This window comes from Hyperolius riggenbachi, chromosome 9 (assembly GCF_040937935.1).
Source record: "Hyperolius riggenbachi isolate aHypRig1 chromosome 9, aHypRig1.pri, whole genome shotgun sequence".
In the NCBI taxonomy this organism is placed as follows: domain Eukaryota; kingdom Metazoa; phylum Chordata; class Amphibia; order Anura; family Hyperoliidae; genus Hyperolius; species Hyperolius riggenbachi.
The window spans coordinates 171145333-171171319 of record NC_090654.1 but is presented as its reverse complement, the minus strand read 5'-3'; the positions used below and the strand labels follow the sequence as shown (position 1 = coordinate 171171319).

The 25987-nt window shown below is 44.7% G+C and overlaps 1 protein-coding gene and 1 long non-coding RNA gene across 19 annotated transcripts in view; one reads left to right on the top strand and one right to left on the bottom strand.

The window, feature by feature from the left end:
* LOC137532790 (uncharacterized) overlaps positions 1-25321 on the bottom strand; it is a 132573-nt gene extending 107252 nt beyond the window's left edge. Inside the window, exon 1 of the long non-coding RNA XR_011024000.1 lies at positions 25267-25321. This is a non-coding gene — a long non-coding RNA (uncharacterized lncRNA). The remainder of the gene's footprint in view (positions 1-25266) is intronic.
* The window catches only part of ERC2 (ELKS/RAB6-interacting/CAST family member 2), a 1931514-nt gene that overhangs the window by 1852627 nt on the left and 52900 nt on the right, over positions 1-25987 (top strand). The window contains exon 24 of one of the 18 annotated variants that reach the window (XM_068253675.1): positions 7848-7918. The exons of the other annotated variants lie outside the window; for them this stretch is intronic. The gene's annotated coding sequence lies outside the window, so the exon portion shown is untranslated. Of the gene's footprint in view, positions 1-7847; positions 7919-25987 lie in introns of those variants that run through there. 18 annotated transcript variants of the gene reach the window in all.

Below are 25987 nucleotides of genomic sequence, written 5' to 3'. Positions count from 1 at the left end.
ATGAAAAATGCATGCAAGTTGGAATTACCTGCATCTCATTTATCATCTCTAGAATACATTTTCTTTCTGTTTGAGCTAAACATATAGAATACGTTTCAAACATTTCCAAATCTAAAACAGTATAATGAAGGATTTACTGTGAGTTTTAAAGTTCTGCTGGCGTTTTTGCTAAGGTCCATGGGGAAAATAAAAGACAATTGCAGTCTACTTAGTGAGGCTAATGACTTGTAGAAAGGAGCACATTGGATGGGCACACTAGAGTTTTGTCACCAAAATGACTTCTTATAGTCTCAGGTAGGTATCTAACTTGTGCCCATTAACATCAGTGGTTTTCTGGTCAGCGATTCAGTGTCAGATAATTTTTGGCTGGCCTGTACTGTATTTCCTGCTGCAGTTCACAGCACTTTAGCTAACCTTCCCCCTTCCATAGAACAGAATGCAGTGTGCAGAGACTTGGGCAATGTCTGTGCAGCAGTCATTAGTAAACTATAACTGCGTATTAGTTGAGTCGCATATATTTGCAGGTATATAAACAATGGAGCCTCATAGGAAAAGCATGTAATGGAAAGGATATCGGAAACATAGTCAGCATTATGATTCTAGGCCAACTATAAAGTTCAGTGATGCATGTATCTGTTCTTGACTACCTATTAAAGTATACCATAGATGTTTTAAACTAAAAGTTTTATACATACCTGGGGTTTCCTCCAGCCCCATGCACACGGATCGCTCCCACGCTGCCACCCTCAGTCTTCTCCCTCCCTCTTCAGAACTGGGTCCCATAACGTCAGCCAGGCATGGCCAGTCTGTGCAAGAGAAGTGCGCCCCCTACGTATCTCGCCAGCAGCCGTGCGCATGGGGCTGGAGGAAGCCCCAGGTATGTATAAAACTTTTTCGTTTAAAATGTCTCGGGTTTCCTTTAAGTAAACAGAAGGCAGCATTTCCCAAGCATCATTTAGGCACTAGGCAGTGTCTAGAGCAAGGGATTTATAAGGACAATACCAAAGTGCAGCATTGGCAATTAGTGTTTGCTTTTTTATGTTAAATGTGGCCGAAGCTGGCCCCCCACCATCAGCACAAATAAAAATTGCAGCATATTTGGTTAGGGCTACATTCGTGCCCATTTGTGCCGTCCAAAAAAAAATGCTCTGCTTTTGTTTTGAAGATAATAGCACTTATTTTCCACAAAACTTACATGACCCACAGGTATGGGTGGGTAGTGCTGTGTGTATGCTCATTTGTGCTGCAAAAATCAACCGTCTATCTTTTATATTTTTTTTAAATATTCAAGTTTTTTATAAAGGTCACAAGTTCACCCGGCCTCACTCAGCCTCACTGAGCCTTTGCAATGTTATAGGGGGCTGAGTGAACTTTTGAATAGCATGAATGGTCAACAGATTGCAATACTATAAACAGATTGTGTAGATAAACTCTTATACTACATGGAGGTGTTAACATTGGCCAGTGATTGGCAAAAATAAAAACTGAAGGTGTGCACCAGACGTTAGTTACTGATTAAAGCCAGAGGAGGTTCAGTTTATGTATTCTTCAGCTGCTTCATGGGGGCACAATTTGTCTTTCAATTTTTCCATTATGGGAATGCCTTACACAAATTTGCTTTGCAGCAAGAGAGCAGCTGAAACACTTGTACACAGCAAACAGTTCCTAAGTGTTCCTAAATCACAGGTTATGGAGAACTTCTTTGGAGTCCGGTGGAAAGGGGGAGGGAGTTGCATATCATACATAGTAATTTATCAAATTCGTATCTAAAAGAGTATCTTTACTATAGTTTCTTCTGGACCCCCTCACTTCTTGCAGTGTGGTTAGAGGAAGATATTGTCCACTGGACCTCTACCTATGTTGTCACAGTATTTTCCACATGCACTTGTCTTTGTTTGTCTCCCCCATTGTATCTGGCGATCAGTTAGGGCTCTTTTCCATACAGCGCGCTTTCAGGTGCAGGGAAACGAGCCCTTAGAAAATACATTTGTAACCATAGTCACATTAATCTGCACACATAGGATTTTTTGGGGTCACCATCAAAGCTGTTCTTGGTTGTATGTTTGTAGTTTTTTTGTTTTAGGTTTTAAGAATAGTGTTCCTTATGTGCACTTACTCTTTAACCTCCCTGGCGGTTAATTTATTTTTGAAATTGGGCAAAAATCCTTTTTTTTAAATTTTTTTTTTTGGTTTCATGTAAAGCTACCAGAGTGGTAGCTCCATGAAACACCACTAGAGGGCGCATGTGGCCCTCTAGTGCGATCGTCGCCGGCATCAATAGCAAACAGGGGAACGCGTATATAACGCGTTCCCCTGTTTGGCTTCTCCTGTCGCCATGGCGACGATCGGCATGACGTCATGGACGTCAGCCGACGTCCTGACGTCATGCGTACTCGATCCAGCCCATAGCGCTGCCCGGAACTCATTGATCCGGGCAGCGCAGGGCTCTGGCGGGGGGGGCCCTCTTCAGCCGCTGCGTGCGGGCGATCGCCGCCGCGGCGATCGAGCTGTGCGCGCGGCTAGCAAAGTGCTGGCTGCGCGCACAGCACTTTGAATGGGGCGAATCGCCCCAGCAGGCCCTGAGAAATCCTCCTGCGCGGCATAGCCCGAGCTCAGCTCGGGCTTACCGCCAGGGAGGTTAAGGGCTAGTTGTTTACAGTGTTCAGTTGCGTTGCAGAATAATTCTGCAAGTCCGCTCACTGCCCATACAATTCTATTGGCCTGTTTGCAGTACTGCGTTGTAACTAGTGTTGGGCGAACACCTAGATGTTCAGGTTCGCGAACGTTCGCCGAACATCGCCGCGATGTTCGGGTGTTCGACCCGAACTCCCAACATAATGGAAGTCAATGGGGACCCGAACTTTCATGCTTTGTAAAGCTTCCTTACATGCTACATACCCCAAATTTGCAGGGTATGTGCACCTTGGGAGTGGGTACAAGATGGAAAAAAAATTAGCAAAAAGAGCTTATAGTTTTTGAGAAAATCGATTTTAAAGTTTCAAAGGGAAAACTGTCTTTTAAATGCGGGAAATGTCTGTTTTCTTTGCACAGGTAACATGCTTTTTGTCGGCATGCAGTCATAAATGTAATACAGATGAGAGGTTCAATAAACAGGGACCGGAAACGCTAACCCATCACAGATGTTCATTGTTCATGTTACTTGGTTGGGGTCCGGGAGTGTTGCGTAGTCGTTTCCAATCCAGGATTGATTCATTTTAATTTGAGTCAGACGGTCTGCATTTTCTGTGGAGAGGCGGATACGCCGATCTGTGACGATGCCTCCGGCAGCACTGAAACAGCGTTCCGACATAACGCTGGCTTCCGGGCAAGCCAGCACCTCTATTGCGTACATTGCCAGTTTGTGTGGTGTCTAGCTTCGATACCCAATAGTTGAAGGGTGCAGATGGATTGTTCAACACAGCTATGCCATCTGACATGTAGTCCTTGACCATCTTCTCCAGGCGATCGGTGTTGGAGGTGGATCTGCACGCTTGCTGTTCTGTGTGCTGCTGCATGGGTGTCAGAAAATTTTCCCACTCCAAGGACACTGCCGATACCATTCCCTTTTGGGCACTAGCTGCGGCTTGTGTTGTTTGCTGCCCTCCTGGTCGTCCTGGGTTTGCGGAAGTCAGCCTGTCGGCGTACAACTGGCTAGAGGAGGGGGAGGATGTCAATCTCCTCTCTAAAGTCTCCACAAGGGCCTGCTGGTATTCTTCCATTTTGACCTGTCTGACTCTTTCTTCAAGCAGTTTTGGAACATTGTGTTTGTACCGTGGATCCAGAAGGGTATAAACCCAGTAATTGGTGTTGTCCAGAATGCGCACAATGCGTGGGTCGCGTTCAATGCAGTCCTAGGCCGAAGAGGTCATAGCCTAGGGTCACAAAAACCTGTTTATTTGGGCAATTTCAATGGTAGTGATGCTGACGTACATAAATCTCAGCCATGGCCGTTAGCAACGTCTGAATTTCACGAAATGTCTCATGCAGGTAGAAGACATATTGTTATACTTGGATTCCAAAGATGGGGTCCCTACATCTCTGCAAACCAGAGTTACAGGGGTCCAAAATTGGTAAAATCCCCCATAGGCTTTCATTGCCTCCCTATTTCACTTTCCAAAATCTCACATCTTTTCAAAGGGCAATTGCTCAGCAGTGGCAAATTTCCTAGCATTGTAGGGACCCTTTGGGGGAACATGACTGATGAGTTTCGGGCCCCTAGGCCGAAGAGGTCATAGCCTAGGGTCACAAAAACCTGTTTATTTGGGCTATTTCAATGGTAGTGATGCTGACGTACATAAATCTCAGCCATGGCCGTTAGCAACGTCTGAATCTCACGAAATGTCTCATGCAGGTAGAAGACATATTGTTAGATTTGGATTCCAAAGATGGGGTCTCTACATCTCTGCAAACCAGAGTTACAGGGCTCCAAAATTGGTAAAATCCCCCAGCAAGCGTGCAGATCCACCTCCAACACCGATCGCCTGGAGAAGATGGTCAAGGACTACATGTCAGATGGCAAAGCTGTGTTGAACAATCCATCTGCACCCTTCAACTATTGGGTATCGAAGCTAGACACCTGGCACAAACTGGCAATGTACGCAATAGAGGTGCTGGCTTGCCCGGCAGCCAGCGTTATGTCGAAACGCTGTTTCAGTGCTGCCGGAGGCATCGTCACAGATCGGCGTATCCGCCTCTCCACAGAAAATGCAGACCGTCTGACTCAAATTAAAATGAATCAATCCTGGATTGGAAACGACTACGCAACACTCCCGGACCCCAACCAAGTAACATGAACAATGAACATCTGTGATGGGTTAGCGTTTCCGGTCCCTGTTTATTGAACCTCTCATCTGTATTACATTTATGACTGCATGGCGACAAAATGCAAATTGCTATCCGCACGCTTCTTGTCCTCATGCAAGGCCTGGGTTGTTGTGTCTCAAAGCGTGGCCTTCTCCTCCTGCGCCACCCTCCTCCTGTTCCATCACGTGTGCTGCTGCTGGGTTAGCGTTACCGGTCCCTTTTCCTGGAACCTCTTATATGTATTACATTTACGACTGCATGCCGACAAAAAGCATGTTACCTGTGCAAAGACAACAGACATTTCCCGCATTTAAAAGACAGTTTTCCCTTTGAAACTTTAAAATCGATTTTCTCAAAAACTATAAGCTCTTTTTGCTAATTTTTTTTTCCTCTTGTACCCACTCCCAATGTGCACATACCCTGTAAATTTGGGGTATGTAGCATGTAAGGAGGCTTTACAAAGCACGAAAGTTCGGGTCCCCATTGACTTCCATTATGTTCGGAGTTCGGCTCGAACACCCGAACATTGCGGCCATGTTCGGCCCGAACCCGAACATCTAGATGTTCGCCCAACCCTACACGTGACTTGTTCGGCCAATCACAGCGCTAGCCGAACGTTCGGGTAACGTTCGGCCATGCGCTCTTAGTTCGGCCATATGGCCGAACAGTTTGGCCGAACACCATCAGGTGTTCGGCCGAACTCGAACATCACCCGAACAGGGTGATGTTCTGCAGAACCCGAACAGTGGCGAACACTGTTCGCCCAACACTAGTTGTAACTGATAGTGTTATTCTTACTCACTGCATGCAGGCTTTGTATTCAAATCTATGTCCAATCTCTGTTGCAGTTCACACTCACTATAAGGCGTATGTTATGCAACTGACCACTGTGAATCTAGCCTAAGAGTTCACCATCTATAGTGCAGTGCAGTGCCACAGTTGATGATGGCGCTAGACAAAATCATTGTAGTAATAATCTACTCATCCTGACGCTTCCTCCATTCTGTCTGCACTTCTGCAGCTAGGACAATATGAAAGAATAGTGGAGAAAACATTGTACAAATTCAGGTATTTTAAGTCCCTGCTATTACAGTATTGAGTCAGTGAGGGAAGAAAAGCCAGCCGAACTAGGTTTTATATTATTGTTCTGAGGAACGTAACCTCTTATCTGAAAGTTTAAAAAAAAGTTAAAGAAGACTGTAAGGAACACAACACTTTAAAAGTTCAAACTAGAAACATCAATAGTGCTGAAAAAGATAAAAGTACCTCTAAATCCGATGAGGAGAGTCTGACTTAGGAGCTGTTCACACTTCAAGATTTCTTTCAGTCTACACATAATTTAACCTTCAAACTCATTGCTAGAAAAATTTCTGTAAACTCTCAGGGATGTTCATCCTGCTCTATAACTCCACATCAATCATACTTGCTGAGGTAAAGCTTGTGGGATATCTATATTTAAGGGGAGTGTATTTTTTTTGTGTATAACCACCACATGTAGCCATGTTAGGCAACAAGGATGGTTACTAATCTAGGGCTTTTCTCTTGAGTATTGTAGATTTTGCAGAAGAGCTAACTGCTTGTTTCTTTAAGACGGTAGTGAAATAAAAAAATGGTTAAAAAATGAAAACTATTTTGTAACCATGAGAGAAAAGAAACATGCTCAGGTCAAAGAAGCACAAAAACATGGTTGACGTTAAAGTTTGTGGGAAGATGTGGAAAAATGCTTGTTTTATTGTTGAAACTTGTTTTAATTTAGCTTTTTTTTCTTCATTGTTTTTATACTTCCTGTTTTGTGTAAAACATGTGGAGCCTGATTTACTAAAAGTTGGGAGTGCAATTAGCAATCCATGTTAGATCAACATTGTGAGTGCTGTGCAGGAAACCGTCACCTCCTGCATTGCACATGATGCTGCCATGATGTGCAGAGAACTGTGGGCTATGACAGCTCTTCACACATAAGAAACTACCATATGCACCTCAGGATGCCGGTTTGCATTATATTATTTGATTAAAAAAAACCTGCTCCAACCATGCACTATGATTGCCGCAGAGCATTTTTTCTTTCAGTTGGCATGCATACTTGTACCCAAATGCATTTGCATTGTTCCTCTCCCAGTGACTAAGCCCCTCTCTAGTAATGCAGATTAGAGGCCAAGAGGTAAATGGACCTGTGAGTGGGTGCACCCCCAGAAGGACACATAATGGTAACCCACAAATATTACAGAGCGGTGTATGGGAAAGGGTAGAAGGATGGGCAAGATCTCCCCTACACAAAGCACCCTATTCCTAAAGCTGATTGACAAGGGCCTTTTCCCAAAATTCATGTTCCCCAATAAAGATGTGGGGTAATAGAATAGAGGGCCTTCTATTGCTATCTGGACACACCCTAAATGTGGCCACACACCATACAATTGAGATCCAATTTCTTACCAGTTCTCCCAAAAAATCGAGAACTTTTCTTTGTTTTCGATCGATAAATTTGATCAAATTTTCCTTTTTTTATTTTTGGAGATTGGACATGTTGGAAATTTCAGACCAACTTTATCAAGAATTGTATGGTGTGTGATGGATTGTCAATTACTTGATGTACAGTTTCAATCAATTTTTTTCTGAGCTTTCAATTATTTTATTCATGACTGGGGAAAAACTGAACATAGGTGTGTCGTACATTGGGCAGATTTTTGAATTGTTACAATCAGTCAGAAAAATTTATTGCTATTCTTGATTTGAGCAGATAATTAAATATTACTACAAGAATGTACTATGTACCAAAAACCATGAGTCTGAAAAGTACCATTCAGCACAGTGCCAGTCTGTGTAATAAAAATGTAAAAAAAAAACATATTACCAGAAAGAGACTAACAACTCTTATATGCAGCACACTCATTGAAGTAAAAATAAGCACAGGAACAGCATAACATAACTGCCCTGCAAACTATCAGACCTCAGAGCAGACAAGATATAATGCAGACCTCAATGATCAGATGGGCTATAGTCCTCCGACATCCCCCCGCCACTTACATTGTCTGCGGTCTTCTGTCTAGGCTCCATCTCCTCCAAACACTTACGACAGTATGAGGAGTGGAAGCCGCGGCGTTTAAGCCGGCACGCGTACCGGAAGTGACATCACTGGGAAGGTAGGTAAATCTAACAGAAAATCTAACAAAACATTGTATGGTGTGTACCTAGCATTACTGACCCTTTATCAACAATACAGATTGGGTGGTGAGGAAGGAGGATCAGGTAAGTGCAGGGCTCTGACCCCATCTAATACAAACCCACATGACCTGCTGACATTTGTGAGACACTTTACAAGGAATAGCAGGATACATCCGCCTCCCTTTGCAGTGTAACCTCGTTTTACTGGTGCAAAATGACTTTAAGCACATTAGTAAATATATTTGTGACTGCTTGTACACGAGCGGCTCGTGCATCCACGATGCAGGAGGAGGAGCTGCCAGCCCTGATATGATTAGTGACAATGCCTTGTCGCTAATCTTCTGGGGGGGAGGGGGGGCTGCGCTCAGCAACGGGGAACATCAGAATACTGAGGGAAGCCTCAATTGGATCCTGAGGCTTTGGCTCGGGTACACTTTAACGATCATTGCTCAATGGTTCTGGTGACACTGTGGGAAATGAGCGATGTACAAAGATGGTGCTCAGCTATAGGGAGGGGAGGAAAGAAGAGGGTGAGGTATTTTAAGCAGGGATGGTAAGTAGGAACACAATGGGCTGTATGTAGAAGCTTTCCAGAGGCGCCAATAGAATAAAAGTCACTTAAACAAGCTTAAAACCGATGGGGCAGTGGTGGACCTATTGCATCCATGCGGACAAAGCAAACAAAGGAAGGACTGTGGCATCAACAGTCAAACAAGGCGCTCAGTGTGGTTTTGATGCTGATAAGCTGCATGCTCCTTTTTGATTGGCCTGATGAAGCGGGATTAAGCCCGTAAAACGCCTGGCCTATTTTTACTGTGGAGTATAAATAAATTGTTGTTTGACTGTTGATGCCACAGTCCTTCCTTTGTTTGCTTTGTCCGCATGTATGGGATAGGTCCACCACTGCCCCATCGGTTTTAAGCTCGGTTTTAAGACTTTTATTCTATTGGCGCCTCTGGAAAGCTTCTACATATTGCTAAGTCCACCCATGGTGGAGGGTTGTACCCATCTTTTTCCCATCTACAGAGAGCGACTTTTAATCCTGAGTGGGGTCAGGTTAATCTCCCCACCTGCCTTCACAGTGGTTGCCTAATGGTAACCCTGGTTTGTGAGTATCAAATAGTTATATTACTCATTATTAAGTTTCATCTATACAATATCACACTATTGGGCTCTTGGTGTCCCCCCTCCCTTTACAATGGGCTGGTTCATCATTTAGTGGGCCGACATGGTAAATAGCTTAACTGATGTTGTGGGGCAGCTGTACTTACCCTAGATTTTTGGCTTTGAGGTCCAATGAACGTCTTGGCTGAAGATGGTCTAGTGTGTATCTGAGGGTTATGTGATGGGCCCAGGGGACAGGCCAGGGTGGTAAAAAACCGCAAACACACCCATGGTTTTTAACGTGAGAAAGATTTAGCATTTAGCAAGTGAGCAGCCTGAGAACATGCAAAGTAAATACCTTATATCAGTGTGCCCATGTGTTTAAAGGTTTTGTTTTTTTTACTGATCTTTCATCTGGCAGTGTATTTAGTAGCCTTTAGGAGTGGTAAATGCATTATTTTGCCACTTGTGTTTACTTTTAAACAATAAAATATGCAAGTAAAACCACTTACAAAGTTCATGATTTATCTGATATGCATATTAAGGGCAATGAGGTCATTTAGAACATGACAATTAGGATGTGCTTGTTCATTGCCTATAACTGAGGCCCAAACAATGGAGTCTTTTGGTCTACTAAGGCATAATAAAGTGGTTCAATGTACTACCATTAAAACAGGGAAATCCAGTGTTTACATTCAAGCATTAGATGTATATGCTGATGTTGCCCCACTATGGAAACAGTCCAATAGTCCATTCAGTTCATAACCGGTTCCCAAAGGGTTAAAGGCTATAATTGGTATTTGGAAAACCATCATCAAGGAGATTATTAATGGACAGGAAAGAGACTATTTGTCAGTCTGTGTTGCCTGCCAAAAGCCATCAAAAGTTTACTCAAAGGATTTTGAAAGTACTCATTGTCTGTCGTTTCACTTTTTAAATTCTAGAAACACATAGCATAATTAGATAAGGCTGTTGAGTTATTGGGTATAATTAGTAAAGAGCCTGAGATAATTTGTAATAGAGACCATTTAATCCCTTTGGTGCTGGGGAATTTCCTGGACCTTCCAAATAATACTGGAGCTATGTACATACTAAACAAAGTACCACTGGGATTGAGAAGCTCATTTCTATGGCTTTCCAATGCTTGTGCAATATGGAAGATATGATTAAAAATGTAAGCATAGGTCTTAAGCAACTGTAGGTTGATCTAAAGAGATGCTGGAGGAATTATCTGTGGTTTATTCAACTCTAGACTTCCATTTGTATCATCACATCTCACGGATTTATGGTTAGAACAGCAGTCCAAATACCTAAAATACTATTTTCGGAAGCCCCAAATCAATGCTATGTGGTTTCAACAAAACTCTGCAAAATATCTGGCAATTCGGGGGTATGAGGCACCTGGTAGTGGGTGCAGCAATATAATGATGATAACAAATGTAAGGGTTAGCTTACCTATAGATGGAAATCTAAACAATGTATGGGAAAACTTGTGCTATATTAAAAAAGTGTTCCCATACACTGTTTAGACATCCATCTCTAGGTAAGCTAACCTTTACTCCAAAGTAATTACAGTATGTAAACACATCTGAAGGAAAACTTAAGGTGGTCATATATCACAGCCAGATCGACCATTACATAGATCCCTCTCTGATCAAGTCTGATCAGAGGGGGCTCTAGCCTACCCACAAACTGCATAGTGATTTCCAATAGATTTCAGCATGAAATCATCATATAGAATGCCATTATCGCTACACACCTGATCGAGACCTTGCAACTGAGATTTTCCACCATTTTCAATCGATCCAATCAACTGATTTCAGCCAGAAATTGTTCGAAAGATCGATTGGCTGGGTATGTTGTGGCAATGATTCTGTTCCAATTTAATAAAAAATTCTCAGTCGGATCATAACAGCCATCTCCGTTCACTCCAGTTGGGACTCCGTTTGTTACACAGCTTGGGACTCTGCGGAAGGTAGATTTTGCCAGGATATCTCCGGACACATGTGCAGGACTTCTGAAAGCCCAACACCAACACAATGGTACTGTATGTCATCTTATAATCTAAGTTAAGCGGTACATGCAGCTTTGATCCTCAATTGCCTGGAACATTGGCCTTTGGCTGGATGCGCATCTCTTTGCTATGGATGTTGATGTCATGTTTACGATGCAGCTGTGACTTCTTACCACATACAGTGTTGACTTGTCCTGCTGGATGATGCTGGAAAGCACCTTTTAGAGACAGTGCTTTTACTAAACTACCCTGCAGAGATAGTCCCTTTGCTAACCTGCTTGGCTACTTTGCTATTAACATCACCTAAACCGATTGCTGTGATGCACCCATGCTGGATGTTGTTTCCAAGGACTGTGCTTTCTTCCCTTCTAACATCTGCCCTAATACCAACACTGATGATGTTTTCTGCCGTGAAGTACATTAGGGTCTGACTAGCACTTGTTCTGTTGTGCATAAATATACTTACCAATAGTCAATTTGGAGCTGGAAGACTCAATTCACTGGTACCAGTACTACTATATATATAGGGGAAGGAGTGAATGTTTGGAGAGTGACTGGATTTGTGTGTGAGCGGAGGGGTATTGCGATTCACTGTACTAGGCTTTTTTATATACTTATATGATATAATCAATAAAGTTATGATATTTTAATAGATATATGATGTTTTCTGTGGTATATCTGGGATATACGCCCTCTTTTTCGCTCCTCAAAACATTTATTTATTTATTTTTTCAATTTAATAAAAAAAATATCGAATCAGGGGGGCATGGCCTGGCGCTAATGGCAGATGGCAGCATCCGAGCTGAGCTCCCGGCCTGAATCAGCGATTACGCCGCTGCACTTCTCCGCAAGACGGAATCCTCCTCAGCCAGCCTCCAGGACAACACACAGGGAACCCCCGCAGGTCACCAGCTGCACTATACATGGACCTCCTGGGATTGTGGTAGGCCTTCACGGATTTCCTATCCCCCGTTCTGCCAAGCCCACAATCACAGCAACCACTCACCCACCAGCCTAGCGCCAAAACTGCCATTCCAGCATGGCTGAGAGCCCCAAAAGCCACAGGACTTTTGGACTACCGCACCACACCCTCACTTCCGGCCGGCCCTAGCTACAGATCAAGGCCTAGGCTTCTACAGCCCGCTTAGGCCCTAACCTCCGTCATCCTCCGCAAGGTTAACTACACCCCACAGAGCCTCTGGCATACTTCAAACTGACTTTGCATCAACCTGGCAGTATAAAGCTGCACACTAATAGCCTCATTCATCCACAACATTAAAACCAGATGGCAAACTGAAAGCACTGCTGGCAGAATTTCATCAGCCATTTCTCTATCTTACACCTGCATTTATCTCAACAATTGGGCTCACATGAAACTAATACTCCTCCTAGGTATGGTATAAACACGATTTCTCAGGGCCTGTGTATAATCTATCAGCATACGATCTGGCCAACACTGAACACTGATCTCTCATTATCTGTACTCAACTTCTTATTCTCAACATTGCTAATAGAACTGGGAACTCTAAGTCTTCAACATCCACGCAATATGACTTCTTCAAGCCTAGAGATGAGAAATCAAACAAAGCACAAGCGTCCCCACAAAAAGAAAATACATTTCACGAGATTAATAATGATGCTTCCTCTAATAGAAATTTCTCGCTTAAAGATATATCTGACCTCTTGGCAGATCTAAAAGTATCTATTGGTAATGAAATTAGAGCGGCAACCTCCACCTTGTCTGCACAAATAGACGATCTAGGGGAGCAAACGCATTCCTTAGAGGTCCGTATGGATGATGCAGCAGACGTTGTTAACGCCATTCAAGACAGGATGACCACCTATGAAGAACATCAAGTGATACAGGACACAAAAATAGAAGATATGGATAATAGAAATCGAAGAGACAATCTCCGGTTAAAAGGTGTTCCAGAGACCATCACGGACTTCACAGCGTACATTACAGCTATGTTTAAGCCTTGCTTCCTGATCGTCCTGACGAACTCTTTTGGTTTGACCGCATCCATCGGGCCTTAAAACCCTTTAAACAAGGGGACAAACCTAGAGACATTATCCTTAAACTTCATTATCCTGAGGTCAACATTCCGTTACTGCAAGCAGCTCCTGATCTGGTCAGGCCGGAGTGGGCGAATATAAAATTCGAATTTTCCTCGATGTCTCTCCAATCACGCTTGAGAAACGATGATCTCTGAAACCAGCTTGAAGCCTTCAATCAGTGTAGCACAGGATTGCATGATTACCATTCAGCTTTGTGGGAATTTGCATGTCTGTTCCCATTGGATGTCCGTATAAAAGCCTGCCTCTCATTCCAGACCTCGCCCAATATAGCGTACAGCTTACCTGAGTTGTTGCTGGGTCCATGCTGTGATAGTTGTATTTTGTATTGCTTTGCATTACCTTGCCTGTCTGGACGTTCACTGCACCTCCTGGGGTACAGTGAAGTCTTACTTTCCTGTTAGGTGTAGGTGCACATTTTACATTAGGAGGGACAACACTGGGGTTGGCAGGGAGGCGGAAGCGACGTCACAAGTCTGTTTCCCAAGTGATTTCATGCTGAAATCGATTGGGAATCAGCCTGTAGTATATGGACAGGCAACAAATCTTTCTCCAATCAGATTTGATCACGGAGAGATCTTTCTCTTGGTCAATCTGCTAATACATCATCTGATGTATGGGCACCTTAAGATTTCAAGCATGTTAATCAGATAAGCCTACAATTACCCACTAAAGGAGGGGCTAGATAAGCATGAAACACACTTTGTGGATTCGAGGGAGGGAGTGACAAAATACCTAAAGTAGCAAATTCAATGTTAAACACTCCCAGCAACCTGAAAGTGTGTCAGAGTGTTACTTATATGGTATTTTAGTTCAGCTATAGCATGAATAATGCTGCATCTAAAATAGTGTAGAGATGGCTCGAACCTCCGATTTTTGGTTCGCGAAACTCGAACCCGAACCTCCGCAAAAAGTTCGGTTCGCGCAAACCTCCGCGAACCGCAATAGACTTCAATGGGGAGGCAAACGTCGAAAATTAGAAACATTTATGCTGGCCACAAAAGTGATGGAAAAGATGCTTCAAGGGGTCTAACATCCGAGTTTTTGCATGGCGGAGTGGGATACACGCCAAAAGTCCCGGGGAAAAGTCTGGATTTGACGCACAGCAGCGTTTTAAGGGCAGAAATCACATTGCATGCTAAATTGGAGGCCTAAAGTGCTTTAAAACATCTTGCATGTGTATACATCAATCAGGGAGTGTAATTAGTGTACTGCTTCACACTGATAGATCAAACTCACCGTGTAACGCACCACACACAGCAGTTTGTGTAGTGATGGCTGCGCTGGACTGGTGCGCACCATGACGAGAGTGCAGGTGACGTGGCTTTCCAGCCCATATGGTCGCTGGGCTGAGGTAGCTCAATGACAGAACAGTGACTGTCCAGCTGATCAAATTTGGTTTGTCCACAATGAAGCAAAGACCTAATCTTAGGTGTGCCCCCCGTGACACTCATGTAGCCGGCGGTCATTGCTTCATTGTGATACGCAAGCCCCTTCACCGCTGCAAGGTAACGATCACGAAGGGGAATTGAAACATATACATGCCTTTTTGTTTTGTTGTTGCAGCTGCAGTGCAGCCAGAAAAAAATAGGCAGGCATGTACACGCAGCAGAAAAATTATTATAGCGGCAGCTGCTAGCAGCGGGATTAAAAATTCAGGAATCCGCCTGGAGTCCTGGACCCTGTTTGTGGTGGCGGAGAAAACAGTTAAGCGGCCTGCAGGTAGAGATGCTGTGTGGGACCAACTTAGTCATGGGGGAGGCAGTCACACGGCGTGCAGTGAAAGGTATTACAATACAATATGCAGCTGTCACACAGATGCAGTTAACAGGTATGCACGGACTGGTATATTACACAGCGTGCGGTCACACGGGTACTGTGAACAATTATGCAATGACTAATATTACAAATTTGCAGCTGTCACACACACAGGTACCGTGAACAGGTGCAGTGACTGGTATATAACACTGTTTGCGGTCACATAGGTAGGTAGGTGCACTGAACAGGTATCTGTGCAGTGATTGGTATTACAAATGTGCAGCTGTCTCACACACACAGGTACCGTGAACAGGTGCAGTGACACTGCGTGCACTCACATAGGTAGGTAGGTGCACTGAACAGGTGGGTATGCAGTGATTGGTATTACAAATGTGCAGCTGTCAGACACACAGGTAGTCACTGAATGTGCTGGGCCTGGCAGTGGCATAGTAGGAATTGCCAAGGTCCCACCAGCAGCTGCTACTGACTGACAGGACTGTATATGCAACACAAGTGTCTGTGGGACACACACACACACACACACACACACACAAAAATAGATCACAAGAACAACATTAGCTCTCAAAAGAGCTGTTGAGAATGAAGAGTGCTCTTTAGCAATACGATCAGCAAAAAGGAGCAACCTAACAAGCCTAACTAAGCTTTCCCTATGTCAGCAGCCAGGTTCTCTCCCTTCTCTAATTACTGCAGCCACACGAGTGAGTGAAATGGCTGACGCTGCCTGCGTTTTATAAGGGGGGGGGGGGGCTCCAGGAGGGAGTGCAGCCTGATTGGCTACCCTGTGTCTGCTGACTGTGATGTAAAGGGTCAAGGTTGACCCTAATGATGTGGTATAGGGGGCGGGTCGAACTCGCATAAAGTTCGCATTCGATCGCGAACACGAACCACCGATGTTCGCTCGAATAAGTTTGCATGCGAACCGTTCAGGCTATCGCTAAAATAGTGTTAAGCAGGAAGTTCTCATAACAAAAAATATCGACTTTCCTACAGAAATGTACAGACTCTAGATTAAACTCTTCTGGGCTAGTCAATAAAAGCTACCTCAGGTGAGAATCTAGTGTGTGTGCATGAGCAGTGCCTAAAGGTCTGTGCAGGAACAGTGCTTAAAGATCTGGCATACTGGATCTGTAGCAATGTCCAATGCCCATGCGACCCCCAAGCACATTGCTCACCTACTCACCCAGCACAACGAAAGCCACTCCATTGTGTCCCACCCAGTGGCGGCTCCAGGAAATTTTTTTAGGGGGTGCTATGCAGGTGCTGGACCAATTTCCGGGGGAGCTGACGACGGCAAAAAATGGGTGTGGCTACAACCTGCGGCGCGCAAAGCGCGCCGCGGCGAAAAAATGGGCGTGGTCATGACCGGATGAGGGCGGGGCTAACTGTAATTTAAAGTGAACCCAGGGTGAGAGTGATATGGTGGCTGCCATATTTATTTCCTTTTAAACAATACTCGTTGCCTGGCAGCCCTGCTGATCTATTTGGCTGTAGTAGTGAACTGAATTACACCAGAAACAAGCCATGCAGCTAATCTTGTCAGTTCTGACAATATTGTCAGAAACCCCTGACCTGCTGCATGCTTGTTCAGGGTCTATGGTTGAAAGAATAAGAGGCAGAGGACCAGCACGGCAGCCAGGCAACTGGTATTGCTTAAAGGGAGATAAATATGGCAGCCTCAATATTATTCTCACCTCGGGTTCCCTTTAAAAGTGCAACGCAAAGACAGAGGGCCCAAGTTTTGGTGACCCTTTTCCCAGAAAATTCACATAATTGTGCAGGTTTTCTCAAGAAAATACACGTAATGTGAGCAGATTTTAACAAAAAACACGTCCAATGACCCCAATATGCACAATCGTTATCAGATATGGCTCCAATATGCACAATCGGTAGCAGATATGGCTCCAATATGCACAATCGGTAGCAGATATGACCCCAATATGCACAATCGGTAGCAGATATGACCCTAATATGCACAATCGGTAGCAGATATGACCCCAATATGCACAATCGGTAGCAGATATGACCCCAATATGCACAATCGGTAGCAGATATGGCCCCAATATGCACAATCGGTAGCAGATATGACCCCAATATGCACAATCGGTAGCAGATATGACCCCAATATGCACAATCGGTGGCAGATATGGCCCCAATATGCACAATCGGTGGCAGATATGGTCCCAATATGCACAATCGGTGGCAGATATGGTCCCAATATGCACAATCGGTGGCAGATATGGTCCCAATATGCACAATCGGTGGCAGATATGGTCCCAATATGCACAATCGGTGGCAGATATGGTCCCAATATGCACAATCGGTGGCAGATATGGTCCCAATATGCACAATCGGTGGCAGATATGGTCCCAATATGCACAATCGGTGGCAGATATGGTCCCAATATGCACAATCGGTGGCAGATATGGTCCCAATATGCACAATCGGTGGCAGATATGGTCCCAATATGCACAATCGGTAGCAGATATGACCCCAATATGCACAATCGGTAGCAGATATGACCCCAATATGCACAATCGGTAGCAGATATGACCCCAATATGCACAATCGGTAGCAGATATGACCCCAATATGCACAATCGGTAGCAGATATGACCCCAATATGCACAATCGGTAGCAGAAATGACCCCAATATGCACAATCGGTAGCAGAAATGACCCCAATATGCACAATCGGTAGCAGAAATGACCCCAATATGCACAATCGGTAGCAGAAATGACTCCAATATGCACAATCGGTAGCAGAAATGACTCCAATATGCACAATCGGTAGCAGAAATGACCCCAATATGCACAATCGGTAGCAGAAATGACCCCAATATGCACAATCCGTAGCAGATATGACCCCAATATGCACAATCGGTAGCAGAAATGACCCCAATATGCACAATCGGTAGCAGAAATGACCCCAATATGCACAATCGGTAGCAGAAATGACCCCAATATGCACAATCCGTAGCAGATATGACCCCAATATGCACAATCCGTAGCAGATATGACCCCAATATGCACAATCCGTAGCAGATATGACCCCAATATGCACAATCCGTAGCAGATATGACCCCAATATGCACAATCCGTAGCAGATATGACCCCAATATGCACAATCCGTAGCAGATATGACCCCAATATGCACAATCCGTAGCAGATATGACCCCAATATGCACAATCAGCATCACCTGAAAAAGAAAAGAAAAACCCATTTACTCACCTACAGCCAGAAGACCTTCTTTCCCGACCTCCTGTCCCGAGTCCCGACCTCATTGTGGCGCGCAGCGCCCGCGCGCCCACGATCCTCTTCCTTCCCGACGTCACGACGAGACTTCCTGCCTGCATGCAGAGAGCAGGGCTACGGGAAAATGGCCGCCCGAAGCCATGCACTGCAGACTCGAAGTCTGCAGAACAGGGCTCCGGGCGGCCATCTTACCGTAGCCCTGCCTGCTGCTCCGTGCTGCCGCTCTGTGAACTGACTTGGCGTCTTTTAGACGCCTGAAGTCAGTTCACTCCAGGGGGTGCTTTGGGGGTGCTTGGACAATTCTAGGGGGTGCTCGAGCACCCCCTTGCACCCCCCTGGCGCCGCCCCTGGTCCCACCTGTCATCTCTCCTCCCCTTCCATAGCAACAGACGTGTCGCCTAGTATGCATGTATACAGGTTTAGCCCTGAACGGTCACGTAATGGAGTCCATATCCCTGCCAGAAACTGTCCTCATGGGTAATGTGTATATCTGGAAGTAATGCATTTTAGATCATGTTGTGCAATATGCAGAGCTTCAGCAGAGGCTAAAGGGAATGACCCAAATGTAGTTGTATGCTTATCTGAAAAGATGATTGGTGAGCTTAAAGTTTCAAGGGTTGAAGAATGACAGATGTGTTTTGGAAGTGAATTCCAGAGCAGGGGAGAGGCTCATGAGAAGTCTTTTATAAGCATGTCTCTCTTAACTTACTTACTTAACTTTCTTCAACTGTTTAGCGTATGAATGATCTCTCCTTTGCCCCATTAAGTTTGAATTTATTTTAAGTTTTCTCACAGGAGATCTACCAAAAACAAAAAAAAAACCCTTGTAAGCCACCAGCAAGCATGAAAAATAAAAAGATATGCTTTGATATTACTTTTAACACATATTAGTACTTTTTAACCCATTAGTAGCTTCAAAAGAGTTATGTCGTTTGAGATAAGTGCACTGCTTTTGACCTTAGTCAGCAGAACTCGTTGAGCTGTAAATTCTTGGAATGCTTTGATCTCTCTCTCAAGCAGAAAATATAGAAACTGAAAGCAGAAGTCCTCTGTTATTGTCTCACACTGCCCCCAAGTGACAAGTGGCCATTAATACACATTACAACAGTACTAATTCCCACCTCCGGGCAATGAAAGACTATGGAGACTTTCATACTGCGACATTACGATGCAATGGAAGTGATGTTTTCGCCGCATCCCAACGCAGGTCCAGAACTATGTTACTGCGTGACTTCTGTGGCGATCTGCATCAGCCCGGAAATTATGTTAGTTTACGGCAACAAGCAGTAATTTTTAAAAAAAGGGCCGACGCGACGTTGCGGCGTACATGCATGGACGCGTATTTTTCAATCCCATCATTACAAAGTGCTGAGTTTCACACGCTTACTAGCTGGAGTCCAAAACCTGGCTAGAGTTGCTTAACAGACTTGAAAATACAGCAGTCACCCACACTTCCTACTAGGGATGGTCTCTGGATTCCGCGGAATTAAGATTTCCGTGATTCCGGACGGAATTTGGCGATTCCGGTTCCGTTGCGACGGAATGGAATTGCTATAGCGACGTTGCGGTGAATTTCCGCGGAAAAATGTGGATTTCCGCGGAATGCAAATTTTTTTTTTGCCACCAAACGGATTTCTGCCTAAAAATAAGAATTTCTGCTCGACAGACTTACAAATTCAACCCAAACTTTCCTCCCCTCCTCCCCTTTCTCCGGAGGAGGATCTTGTCTTCCAGGGAATTGTAGGATGTCAAAAGCCATATCACATACATTGGCCAGGAATAGAACCCAGGCCTACAGCTAGGAAGGCAGCTATCCACACCATTATACCACCAACACAACACACTATAATGCTACATGCTGAAGCCAGCCTAGCATGTACCATTGTGATATATCCAAGAGAAAAATGAGCTTGCTTAGGATGTCAAAAGCCAACTCACATACATTGGCCAGGAATATAACCCAGGCCTACAGCTTGGAAGGCAGCTATCCACGCCATTATACCACCAACACAACACACTACAATGCTACATGCTGAAGCCAGCCTAGCATGTACCTTTGTGATATATCCAAGAGAAAAATTAGCTTGCTTAGGGATTTGTAGGATGTCAAAAGCCAACTCACATACATTGGGCAGGAATCGAACCCAGGTCTACTGCTAGGAAGGCAGCTATCCTCACCATTATACCACCAACACTACATGTTGAAACTTCTTGGAGCAGACTTACTTCCTCCCTCCAAAAAACACACATACATCCCCATAAAATCATTCAACAGCAACTGCGTGCACAGCTTTTGTGGTACACAGTCTCTGTGGCACAATCAGTTAGTGCGTTTGGCTGTTAACCGAAAGGTTGGTGGTTCAAGCCCACCCAGGCATGGCCTTGCCTTTTGTGTTCAACAGTTGTCTGAAGAGAACCCCAGATAGCCATGTAGATTCATTTCTCTCTCTAGTAGGGAAGGTCACCGCTTTCCGCAGAATTGTATTTTCCGCAATTTTGGGCAGAAATTGGTCATTCCGTCCCGTTTGGTCGGAACGGAATTGCTTTTTCAATCCGGCGGAATTCCGAAATTGCCTGTGAAATTCTGCCGGTATCTGTTGATGGTTTTAAGCTGAAAATTCAGTTCAATGGCACCAAGTCCTAGAGAGAGAGAGAGAGAGAGATCATTTTTCTCTTGGGTATATCACAATGGTACATGCTAGGCTGGCTTCAGCATGTAGCATTGTAGTGTGCAGTGTTGGTGGTATAATGGTGTGGATAGCTGCCTTCCAAGCGGTAGGCCTGGGTTCGATTCCTGGCCAATGTATGTGAGTTGGCTTTTGGCATCCTACAAATCCCTAAGCAAGCTGATTTTTCTCTTGGATATATCACAATGGTACATGCTAGGCTGGCTTCAGCATGTAGTGTTGGTGGTGGTATAGCGGTGAGGAGAGCTGCCTTCCAGGCACTAGACCTGGGTTCAATTCCTGGCCAATGTATGTGAGCTGGCTTTTGACATCCTACAATTCCCTGGAAGACAAGATCCTCCTCCGGAGGAGGAGGAGGGAGGGAAGAGGAAGAAAAAGGAAGGGAGGAGGAAGAAAAAGGACCAGGGGAACAGCTAACAGGTGCTATGGGCTACCATTTAGCATAAACAAGGATTCATTTGCGATTACTTTTACTTAATTTTTCCGCCGGAATGCGGAATTCTGCAAAATTCTGGCGGAAATGTCATAGCGACGGAATTTAGTGCTGGCGGAATCCGCAAATTCCTGCGGAACGGAATTTGCTCTTTCCGATCATCCCTACTTCCTACTCTACCTTCTGCAATTTAGCTATACTAACCATAGAAGTAGTGGGAGTATGACTATTCTTAAAGCTACGTACACACATTGTGATTTTTCAAGCGATTTTTCCCGCAACCTGTGATATTTCACAACATTGTACATGTGCATAATTAAGTGAACAGCATTTTGTGATGCGAAGCGATTAGGACAGTCACCATGAATCGAATTTGTAAGATCCCCAAATACTCCCACGCAAAGTGCCACAATCGTTTGTACTCTCATTTGCGCCCCTAGTGTGCCATCCTGTGTTCCTGTGGATAGGTGAATAGATGGGGGACTGCTCATTTGTCGGGTTGCATCACTGTTTGTTCCCCGATCCATCTTCCAGTAAGTACGGGCCTTAAAGAGAACCTGAACTGAAAATAAAAAGTCAAAATAGCCATACACAGCTCATACTTATCTCCTGTGTAGTCTACTACTCAATCTCCTTCTTCTCTCCTGCATCCCATTTGTCCACTGTGATCAAAGGATTTCTCAGTCCTCCAAAATGGAAGCTTCCAGATCAGCACACTGTTAAACTGTAATATCAGCCACTTGAGCCATAGGGAAACATGGACATTACCTTGCACAGTCAGTTGTAACTGACAGCTGCTGATATATAACTGACAGCAACTGGTAAGTTTCAGTTCTGACAAAATGTTGTCAGAACTAGAAGGGATCACTGTAAGAAGAAAATGGTGAGCTTCTGAGAGGAACTGATGGTGAGGTTAGTATGTAATATTCATTTGCAGCTACGTCATGTGTTTATTTTAAATAAATTTACTCGCTTCAGGCTCCTTTTAAGACCGACATACTGAAAAGGTAAACAATATTTGCGTCTGGAGTTACCTTTTACTAGTGTACTCTAAAACAACCGCACTAGTTTTACATTCTGTTGTTCAGCTGTTTGACCTCCACTGTCAGTGGTTCATTTAGATTCTTAAAGAGGAACTGTAACGTCAAAACGTCCCCTGTGGGATACTCACCTCGGGTGGGGGAAGCCTCCGGATCCTAATGAGGCTTCCCACGCCGTCCTCCGTCCCTCAGGGTCTCGCTGCAGCCCTCCGTGCAGCGGTGACGTCAATATTTACCTTCCCGGCTCCTGCGCAGGCGCTCTGACGGCTGTCGGCTCCGAAGTAGGCGGAAATACCCGATCGCCGTCGGGTCTGCTCTACTGCGCAGGCGCAAGTTTCCGGCGCCTGCGCAGTAGAGCGGACCCGACGGAGATTGGGTATTGCCGTCTATTTCCGAGCCGAAAGCAGCCACAGCGCCCCCGCTGGAGCCAGCAAAGGTAAATATTGAATCTACAGTCGGGTATGTCGCCGGCTGTTCGGAGGGCTGCAGCAAGACCCCCGTGGGACAGAGGACGGCGTGGGAAGCCTCATTAGGATCCGGAGGCTTCCCCCACCCGAGGTGAGTACCCCCCAGGGGAGGTTTTTGATGTTACAGAGTCTCTTTAAGGGTATCTTTAAATGTTGAAAACAAACTTTAACAGGGTTTAAGCCCTGCATGTGCTGACATGAAACTTCATAAATTGGCTAGAAGATGACTTCTTATAAACCATGCTGCCCATAACTTATCGGAAAAGAAAAAAAAAATTCTATCTATCTATCTATCTATCTATCTATCTATCTATCTATCTATCTATCTATCTATCTATATATATATATATTTCCATATCATATCTAGGTAACCTGTTGAATTCCTGCAGTTGTACATTCTTATCATGCATCCTATCAGTTTCTGGTATTTTGTAACGTATTATGAGTGTGTGACGGAGGCATGTTAACATGATGGCGGTCAGTTAAAGACCCTTACAATGTGTCCATTGTAGTCTGTGCATCACAAGTTTGAGCTTGTATAATAGTTGCCAGATGTGTTCACTGTTATCATGACTTGTGAAGGTATACTGAGGAAGTGAGCACTTACATCTCTGTGCACTGTTATGGTGTTTTACCCGTAAACCAGCAATTCTTAAAAGAATCGCAAATCATCCTTTATACTAAATGACTCACCTGTGCACACACATCCCAACCACCCCCTATAGCACCAATGCCACCCCACCGACTATAATGCCAATGCCACCTATCCCCAAAGCCTACATGTGCACACCAAAGCCTGCACATGCACACCACAAATGCAGCAGTGTGTCCTTGCATAATTGCATACTTCATTTAATTCAAAGAATTCCTGGCAGATCTGCTGGGGAATGAGCAGTTACTGCTTGCTAACTGTGCAGTTTACCAGTGAACTGGCTGCAGCATGCCCACTCCTTGCCTAATTATAAATGCGTATTGGTTTATAGGATTACCATGTTGGTGGTTTTATCCTATATAATAAAACCCCCGTGTCCCTGTGTCTTCTCATGTCCCTGTATCCGTGCGTTTGTGCCATTGTGCATGTGCGGACTTGAGAAAGCAGGAGGATGGGTGCGCATGCATCAGGGGAGCAAGGCCATGCGTGCTCGTCGGGGGAGGGCGTCCTTGGAGCATGTCGGTTTTCCATGGGTAAGGTGGGAGGTGGAGGTGAGGGAAGTCACGGCTGAGACCTAACCAACTAAAAGCCAACTTATACTAATTTTAACTTTTAATCTTGAAACTAAATTCTTGACAAATTGGTATAAACATGCATGAAAAACAATATTGGTGAGTACTCTTAAGGTGATTATACACTTTTAGACATTTTTAATACAACAGACGTTAAATTGGATATATACATCAAATCTAATGAAAATCCATAAAAAACAAGGACATGTAGATTGATATACATCTGACATCCCATCACGAGTAATGGAGAGGTGCAGGAGGTAGTGGTATATAATTCAGGTTCCTATAACACTGTGTAGTGCAAAGGTCAGTACTGGATAGTGAACTAGTTAAAGTATGGTACACATGAACTGAGAAGGATATGGAGGCTGACACTTTCATTTATTTTTAAAAAATGCAAAGTGCCCGGCTTTAATACTTTTAGCCAAAGACCCGGAACAAGCATGCAGATCAGATGTTTCTGACTGAAATCTGACTAGCTTAGACACATGTTTTTTTTCTGGTGTGTAATTCAGACATTACTACAACTAAAGAGATCAGCAGGACGCCATGCAAATGGCATTGTTTAAAAGGAAATAAATAATGTAGCCATATCCCTCTCTGTTCAGGTGTACATAAAAGACACCAATGTTGACACAGGAGATTGATTCCGGGCTGGAGAGTCAACTATTTGGTAAGGAGTCCATAGAAAGGACTCACCTATGCCTTCATGGTGGCCTACTGAGCAGGCTCTTAGGCCGGCTTCACACTGCAGATTGGTGTTGCGATGCGGCCAACGCACAACAAGAAATAGGCCTACTAATGCGTTTACCCCGTCTGGTAACTGGCCAAGCATGAAGTGACGCTCACTTCCAGTTGGGCATTCGATGACATGCGTGGAAGCATATTGTTAAAATATACTTCTGTGCAATACTGAAAACTGCGTATTTTTTGTTAAAGACACGCGCATTACCATAGACTTACATGACTTCCAATCTGATGCCGCACGGTAACGTAGGTATGGATGCGCGTTAGATAGGGCACTTCCGCAACATGGGGAGTGTGAGAGCTGCCACCACTGACAGGAGAAAAGCCCTGTACAAATATCTACATAATAAAAGCTAGCAGTGGGGGCAGCACAGCAAATATTTTTTTTGATTTCTACTGAAATCTTATCTACTGTAATATCTAATGGTGAAAGGTGATAGATCAGGTAAAAAATAATAATGAGGAAGATAATGATAATTTACCTGATCAATGACAAACAGCATAATGCGTAGCCAGCATTTCCTGCCAGGTAAGCCTGTGGTTTGGGTGGGTTTAGACAGTCCATCCTCACCTTGCTTTTCTGCTGTGCAACCCAACAAACACATACAGGTTAACATATGTTTGATTGGACTATAAGTACTGTAAGTAAATAAGCATTTATGCTGGGTACACACTGAGATTTCTGGCCAATTTACTGTCAAATCGATTATTTCCAGCATGTCCGATTTGCTTTCCGATCGATTTCCGAGCATTTTCCGATCGATTTCCGTTCACTTTAACCACTTCCCGACCGCCTAACGCACAGAGGCGGCCGGGAAGTGGAGCCCTTAAGGACCGGCTCACCCACAGAGGCGGCGGTCCATTTAAGGGCATGGGCGGAGCGATCGCGTCATCCGTGACGCGATCCTCCGCCGGCGCCTGTCACCGCTCGCCCGCCGCAACATCCCGCCGGCTATACGGAAGCGCCGGCGGGATGTTAACCCCGCGATCGCCGCATACAAAGTGTATAATACACTTTGTAATGTTTACAAAGTGTATTATACAGGCTGCCTCCTGCCCTGGTGGTCCCAGTGTCCGAGGGACCACCAGGGCAGGCTGCAGCCACCCTAGTCTGCACCCAAGCACACTGATTTCTCCCCCCCCTGCCCCAGATCGCCCACAGCACCCATCAGACCCCCCCTGCCCACCCCCCAGACCCCTGTT